The following is an 8,145-nucleotide window of genomic DNA, read 5'->3' as shown; positions in this document are numbered from 1 at the left end:
ACGATCAGAGATTACAGTATACCATTATATATTGTTGGATAAAGATCTGCAAACCTATATGACTCAATGGCCTCACTGTCTTCATGCATATAAGTACAGTCTTACATGTTGGAGGTTTCTCTCATACAATTAGTTTACCAATGCATGATACCCAAACTGCTCTTAGAGCTCTATTTATAATACAGTGAACATTCCTTTCACCAAACATTCTCTGGTGGAGAATCAATCACTGTCATTGAAAAAACAGGAAACCATTGATTGCATGCTGAATGTCATTTTTACTGCATTATAAATAAATCCCTTAGGATATGTTGGTATTTCTTTAGACATATATCTGTGAATACAACGGATAGGTATTTTACATTGTGCTGAAATCCATCTTTGATGCTGCATTTAAATTCTTTCATGAATAGTATACAGATTTATCAATTCTGTCAGAGTATGTAATTGCATCATGTACTAGTGTTTGTTTGGAATCAACGGTTGGCTTACATGTCACAGAAATTCTTGGTAAAATTTAATTCAAATATAAGGTGATATCCAGAGGTTAAATTATCAACCTTTAATTGAATCAATCTATTGCATAACTTATGTATGTGTAATCATCCTGTGGACTCTTTGCGTATTATTATATTACAAATTTATGTGGAACACATCCTAAAAGGTTATTACTATAACTGAATAGGGTACAGGCAGTGGCAGATCTGGATTTTATGTCCATATACTTTAATGAGAGTTGGTTTCTGAATAAATATAAACTATGCTCTGTTTTAATATGATTACAATTAACTAGGTATACTATATAAATAACATATAGCTATATACATATATCTGGAGACTGATGCACCTTGTTGGGTATATTTCCCTTACAGTTAAAGGTCAAAAGATCCATTTCTTTATTAAATGTATCATAATATCATAAACAAATCTATATTAATGGGGCATCAATTTTAATCAATAATCAATATTCCAATATCAACAGTGGAACCAGGTTCATGCCATGTACATGTCTACTTGTAATCCCAACTAGGAGAGTGTCTGATGGATTTCAATGTAGAAGTACAACAGAGACACTCATTTTCTACCCTTAAAAACAGCAGGCCTGAATGAGGACCTTCATGACAGAATAAATATTTTAACTTTACCCATTACTTATACATATTAAAGCTTAAATGATATTTGAATGATTGAGTATGCATACACTTATACCATAATACATATTTGCAAATTGCAATGCAAGACTATATATTTGCAAAAGTTAAAGCTGACCTAAACTAAATTTTTTACTTTAAAGGGTAGGCAGAAGCAGGAAGAGGAAGAAAGAAGATGGTGGTGCCCAGTGCTTCCCCCACACCAGGACGAATATGGATAACAGGACAGACTTGATACTGGAGACCTCCAGAGGGATCGAGGGATCTACAAAAGTAAAGGTGAGTGAGTTTTTTCTTTTATTTAAGTTCCACTTTAAACTTGAACTATAACATTATATATAAGGGTTGTCTACCCTTTTATGTAAAGTGAAAAAGTTGCGTTTAGGTCGGCTTTAACTGATGGCTAAAATAATAAAATGTTAAATGTTCCATAGTTTTGGTAAATTACAGGGTTTTTTTTTACAGTTTCTAATACTTACTTTTTGCTTATCTTCTTATCTTACTTTTTTGCTGCACTTAAATGAAACTCAGTTATATTTGTAGGCCCTTTTCTAAACCAGACAGCTAGTTCTACAAAATAATAATTTCTGTGACCCATGAAAGCTTAATGAGTTATCATTACACACATCTGTAGGCTTTTCTAGGCAGCTGAGTTTCTGAACCTAAGGATAAATGACTAACAAAGTAGGGAAAGGCTATAAAAGATGGTACTAACTGCAATTTTTACTTCATAGATATCAGGCTCAGTTATCATTCGTGCCACATCCCTATTGATTTAGTTACAATAATGTGATACATAGGTGGGACTTTTCAGGTACATATTATACAAATATTTTATTCATTATATTTCCATAAAAAACACAATTTCCATCTTTTACAAACACAGTGATATTTTCAAATTTCATAATATGTTGCAAGCAATTTACATTTCCAATATAATACTCCTCAACGCTTTTCGCCTATAGCTTTCTCAGAAGAAACATCATATAGAGTTCTTTAATACAACAGATATCCTCTAATAATAAAACAAAACAATAGTATTTAATAGATTTATAAATAACGCACTAAAACATTAAAAAAAAATCATCATACCTGCACTTCCACAGATAACATCTCAAGTTGATCCTAGAAAGACTGTGGAAAAAGTAACACCATGTATAGAAGGACAGCAGATGGACCCTAAATTTTGGTACAAAATAGTTTATTGAAACACATAAACAAATACAATTAACAAGAAGCAGATTACAAAATCACATGTATGCATTCTGAGAAAGTCAAAATCAGTTATTTAACAAAAAACATAAGGACATAATAATCAGCTGTTCAAAGTTACATATTAGTGTACGAAAGTCCTCATAACACATTTTTACAATTGCTCCATGAAACAATATGCCAAATAAGAAAAATAAAACTTAATTGAAATACTCATGGTTAGAAAAATATCCACGCAAGGAATCATTCTCTCAGCTTCTAATTTTTACAAGAAAGAGAAACAAGAGAAAAAAGAAAAAAAAAAGGAAAAGTGGAGAAAAAGGAAAAATGAAAAGGAAGAGGGGAAGGGTTAAGTGCGTCCCAATATAAAACATATACAGAAACACATCAAATATGAAGGAGGGAAAGTGTCCTTGAAGACGGCAAGTAGTAGTCCAGCCAGGGCTGCCAGATATCAAAAAAATGTACCATGAGAATCATTAATAATGGCCATGATCTTTTCATTAACTATCGTCCCCTGCATTTGATTTTAAATTTCCATAAAATTCAAAGTAGGGGTTTTACAGGCATATGCAAAAGTCTGCTTGGTAGCCATAAAAATGTGAGAAATAGGGATTGAAGATTTCCTATCAACATCTGGCAAAGGAACATGGAATAAGGCTTGTCGCGGGTCTTTGATTAAATTAATCCCTAGAACAGTACAAATTATATGGTACACTCTTATCCATAGCTTGGAAACTTTGGGGCAGAACCATCAAATATGACCCATAGTACCCTTTGCATTACATCCCCTAAAACAATTTAGAGATCTGTTAGGTAAGGCATGGGCTACCCTTGCCGATGTTATATACCATCTCAGGAGGACCCTATAAGAATTTTCCAATGCAAGTACATTTCCAATGCAAGTAAAAATCTAGGACTAGCAATAATTCCCGACGGAAAAATGTGGCATGTAGTTTATCCTGGGCTATCATTCCTATTAGAACAATACCATGATCCAAATAGTGATATCTGTGTACCAATACTCTGTAATCGCATGATATATCCTTAAAATTTAGGGTCTATCTCTTAGCCCATTTTTACAGCATATGTTGCAAATTTGGGATGCCACCAAAAACAAAGCCAAATTAATTAGTGGCCACCGCCCGTTATGGAGATATTTGGCAATGTACTTTTTACATCGGGAATTATTGCTAGTCCTAGATTTTTACGGTGGATTCAGCATGATCTGACTATGGTTGGTTCTATGCTATCTAGCTCAGGAATTACTGAGCCCCCACGACCATGTGACTTGATGCATGTGGTATCAGTTCTGGTTCCGGTGCTATATCACAAATTTGTAAAATTACAGAATTCGATTGAAGGAGATATTTTTTGATTTTATACATTTATGTTTTAAATATGGTCAGGATGAAAACAAAATATTACAAAAATATATTAAATATATAACATATTATATTAAAGGCAGGTGCTGCTTAAGGCCCTTTCTTCTATATAGTTTTCTAATTTTTTCAAAGCTCTTGTTGTACAGCCTCCTATACAGCTTGCTTATAGCAATCGGTAGGTGAGATAAAATTTTTGCATGCAGGTGAATGCATCAGAGAAGTGACTTATCCCATTTTCCCCTCTACCCTTACACCTCAAGATTTCAACAAAAGCCGTGTCTGAAAGAAAACATCTACAGTTGTCCTCCCTTCTGCAAACCCATAGTGTCTTAAAAACTCATGTTTTATGTGTAGTGTTTTTGTTGTCACAGCAGTTGTTGCTCAAAAGTCTAAAATACAGCATTGCTTGAAAAAAAGGTGATAACATGGATATATGACTAGGACAAAACTTTATCTGTGACCTCATCACAAAATTGAAAGACAATGGACCTGATTTATTAAAGCTCACCAAGGCTGAAGAGGATACACATTCATCAGTGAAGCTGGGTGATCTAGCAAACCTGGAATGGATTTCTTAAAAGTCATTTGTTGGCAAATGTTTTCAATCCTGGACCAGATCCATTCCAGATTTGCTCCCCCTACGATCCCCCTTGGCAACTCCACAAATCCAAGGTAACACCTTTTGTGTTCACTTTCTAATATATGGGAACTGCAGTAACTAATAAATATGAGTAAAACTTATCATGACTATTGGCCAGTGCAATTTAATATAATTACCAGACAAAGTATTTCAAGAAAATTAATCTATAATGTAATCCTGTGTTCTTAGGACAAGAGCAAATGCAACATATAACACTAAAATTTTGCATTTGCATTTGGCACTATAGAAGTTCAGTTAGTGTATAAAAATATCCATAGGTCACCACACTAACTTAAAGTGTTTCTTCCTTTTCAGACTTTAATAAAGATACATGTAAAAAATCTTGCTACTCCATCAGGAATTTAGATTTTGTGCCATACAGATTGTTGATCACAATGGAGTGCAAATTATAAAGCCACACCAGACAAATGAGCTGTAAAAACGTTAAAGCATTTCATATTGGCAATTTTGGGTGCTGCAGTTTTTATCCTCATCGCACCATTTGATATACACACACACACATACCTGGACTTCATGAATGTATTTATGTTCATGGCTTACTTTGCATAGAATAAAGTGGTCTTTCAGTAAATGTACCTCTGATTCAGGTATTTAAAGTGCAGGTTCTGTCATAAAAAGCTGCACTGTAATGCGTTTTTATATCTCCCCCTTCCATATGTTGGTCATTAACAGCATCAGTGAGTGTGAAGTCTGAAAAGTTTATTTAAGTCACAGATAGTATGACCTCTAGGTCCTGTTCATCAAACTAGGTTGAACACTTCAGTTAAGAGAAATGTTCAGCGTTTGGTTAGGCTAGACCTTTTGTTTGCTGTGTTCACATGAATAACTTATAGCATGGCATCATGAACAGCAGAAGTGCCACTGTTGACATGACAACATTATAGACTGAATCTCGATCTGCCCTCCAGGATAAGATGGAATATTTACTCGTTTTACATTTCACCAAGTCCCGCTCTTTAATTTTTTATTAGTTGAACAGAAATTTCCACTACTTTAGTCAACGCACCTGACAGCACCTTAGGAGCTGAGAAAAAAGAGAGCACCAAAAGTAATTTGTTTCTGTTGTATGCATCTGGAGAAATGTATACAGCATTGCATATTGTAAAAATGCACTGGTTTATTCTGACTTCTATTGTATATTTATGGTATGATTTTTTTTATTGTTTTTATATTGTTAAAGAAAAACAATGCATGTAAACGAACCATGCAGCCGGACACAGCAGAAAATCTATCACAAAAAAAAGAAGAAATGAAGTTCTAGAAAGCTGTGCTATATAAATCGTGTATTATTCCATAAAATAATGACATGAATTAATAGTACATACATTATGCAATAAAATTCATTATTATTTAACAGAGAAGTAGCTTTTAAAGTACATTTTTAACTTTTTGTTTTCTAAAATTTTATTTTTAATAAATTAAATTAAATAAAATTTTAAACATAAAAACCATAAGTTCACTTATTTTAAAATAATGACTAATAAAATTCACAGACATTGATGAACTTTAAAATATCTAATGCTTGCTAAGAATGTGAATATTTCACTTAATTATGGTCATTTCATGAAGTTGGAGAGAAAAAAAAATGACTGTTGTTTATTGGGAAAAGTATGCTTTTGGTCAATTTTATTTACTGTGTTTGTTTTAAATTGTATTGTTGTTGTGTGGTATACATATTTTTGTGTTATTTTTTTTTTTATACATTACAGGGGTTTTTTTTTTAGTATCTCTTGCCATGTTGGGGAAATTTCCCTCCACATCTTGTCATGAAGACCACATTAGAAATAACAAATGAGGAGAAACTCCTTCCCCGCCAAACTGAGAAGGGCTTATATTTCTGTTTTCCGGTCAGATAGATTCTGTCTGCTTCTTATCTTTGGCAACCTCACAGCAAGTAATCAAGGATGCAGATAGCTATGGAAAGCTAACAGAAGTTCCTTACTGTATTCTAAAATATTTTCTGGACTTTTAATGCTCATACCAAGCTGGAAACTTGTTTTATTTAGTTGCACATTAACAGAAATGTTATTTTCATATTTCATGGAAATAACCCACAGCAGTAAAAATAAATGTGACAGTTTGCTTTCTATGGCAACCAAAATTGATACTGAGATTTTCCCAGTCAATTTTATTATGAAGTTCCATATGCCACCTGCTCTGTTTACAAATGGAAACCTAATGGTGTGATTTGTTATACATTTTCTCACAGCAGGTTTTAAATGAGATTTTCATTTTCTTTTATGAAAAGAATACAAAACATTTCAAACTTTAATGTGCCAAGATATGTAAGGAGGCGCCGAGAAGAAAAAGGAGGTTCCTTCATTGCTGGGGTGTGCCCAAAAGTATAACCTACGGGGGAGGGGTTTTGGTCTGAAGATAATGACTGGCTGGCTAGTGAGGTTTGAGGGGGGATGGTGGAACGGTAGTCTCAGGTGTGTTGTTTTTTTATGTGTTCTTTTGATAACATTGACCCGCTGTATATGTCCATTTTCCCTCACATCCGGTCAATATCAAAGGTTTTAGGCAAAGCAGAAAAATCTCTACCTTCTTCATTTGTTCATTTGTCCTTTATCACTGCAAAGTAGCTTAAAACATTGAATCACATAAAAGGGGATATTGCATGCTGTCATGTGATAGGAGACTATGGCCCAAATGAAAAGGATTTTTGAAAATCCTGTTGATTTTTATTGTACTGGATTTTAAGTTTGGAATAAATACAAGCTGAGTGTATGTTATAGTATTGCATTAGTGTCATGTCAGTGTTCCATGAATATCAGTAGCATTCAGTGATCAACATTACTTACTGTCTATAATTGTTCTTCACACAATGGGCCTGGAGAAGATAGACTAGCATGAGATAACCTGGGTGATTCAGCTAATCATTTGCTATTCATTTGGTATTAGTTGGCAAATGTTTTCAATCATTGACCAAATCCATTTCAGGTTTGTTTTATCAACCATGTTCTCCCATAATAATCTTGGAGACCTTTATTAAATCAGATCCTATACTTCCTGCATAGTTTGTTAACATGGTATATATTCGAAATATAATTATAGTATTGCTTAGCTAATAAACCATGTCAAAAACAGTCAAATTGAAATTCACAGTCTCACATCAATATTAAAACGAGTTTCAAATGACAACTACAGGTTAAAATCCAGACTGTACACAAAAATGCTAAAGTCAGTAATAAGAGAACTGAAAGCACAGAAAATCCAGACATGATCTAGCTGAAATACTTTTAATGGGTATGCCTGAATATTTGCTAATCTGCTTACAAATCTTTAAAATGTGATTTATTTGGGCTGTGTTTATAAAACAGGGAATGTGACATTCCCTCAAATATTCAATTATTGCCATTGAAACACATGGACCTGGAATATTCCTAAGAGGGAATGTTTGAAAGAATGTCAGATTACCTGTTTTATAAATAGAGCCCATTGATTAAATTTAATGCTTGTTTTACCCCAGTGTACTGTAACAAGAAGTTATACGGCATTAAATGTGTGACAAACCTTATTTAGAAAAAGTTAACTTTTTTATCCAGCCATATAACAAACAAGTAAGGGATTTAACCACCTGAGCGTTAAACTGAGGTCTAGATTTCTGTACCAAAAGCGTTACAGGTTTTCGTGAAATTTTTTTTTTTAAATTGTAGACCTGTAACTTACAGAAATATGTCCGAATAGGGGTCTAGTAGATATAATGAATATAAAAAATGTTTGAAACACACAA

General features: G+C 33.4%; 1 long non-coding RNA gene across 1 annotated transcript in view; it reads right to left on the bottom strand.

Annotated features, from left to right (window-relative positions):
• Positions 1-950: 950 nt before the first annotated feature.
• The window catches only part of LOC140322086 (uncharacterized), a 13,833-nt gene continuing 6,638 nt past the window's right edge, over positions 951-8,145 (bottom strand). Inside the window, exons 2-3 of the long non-coding RNA XR_011919127.1 lie at positions 2,244-2,330; positions 951-1,416 (exon numbers count right to left, since the gene is read on the bottom strand). This is a non-coding gene — a long non-coding RNA (uncharacterized lncRNA). The remainder of the gene's footprint in view (positions 1,417-2,243; positions 2,331-8,145) is intronic.

This window comes from Pyxicephalus adspersus, chromosome 2 (genome assembly GCF_032062135.1).
Source record: "Pyxicephalus adspersus chromosome 2, UCB_Pads_2.0, whole genome shotgun sequence".
Lineage (NCBI taxonomy): Eukaryota > Metazoa > Chordata > Amphibia > Anura > Pyxicephalidae > Pyxicephalus > Pyxicephalus adspersus.
The sequence above is the reverse complement of the archived record's forward strand: the minus strand, read 5'-3'. Positions and strand labels throughout refer to the sequence as shown.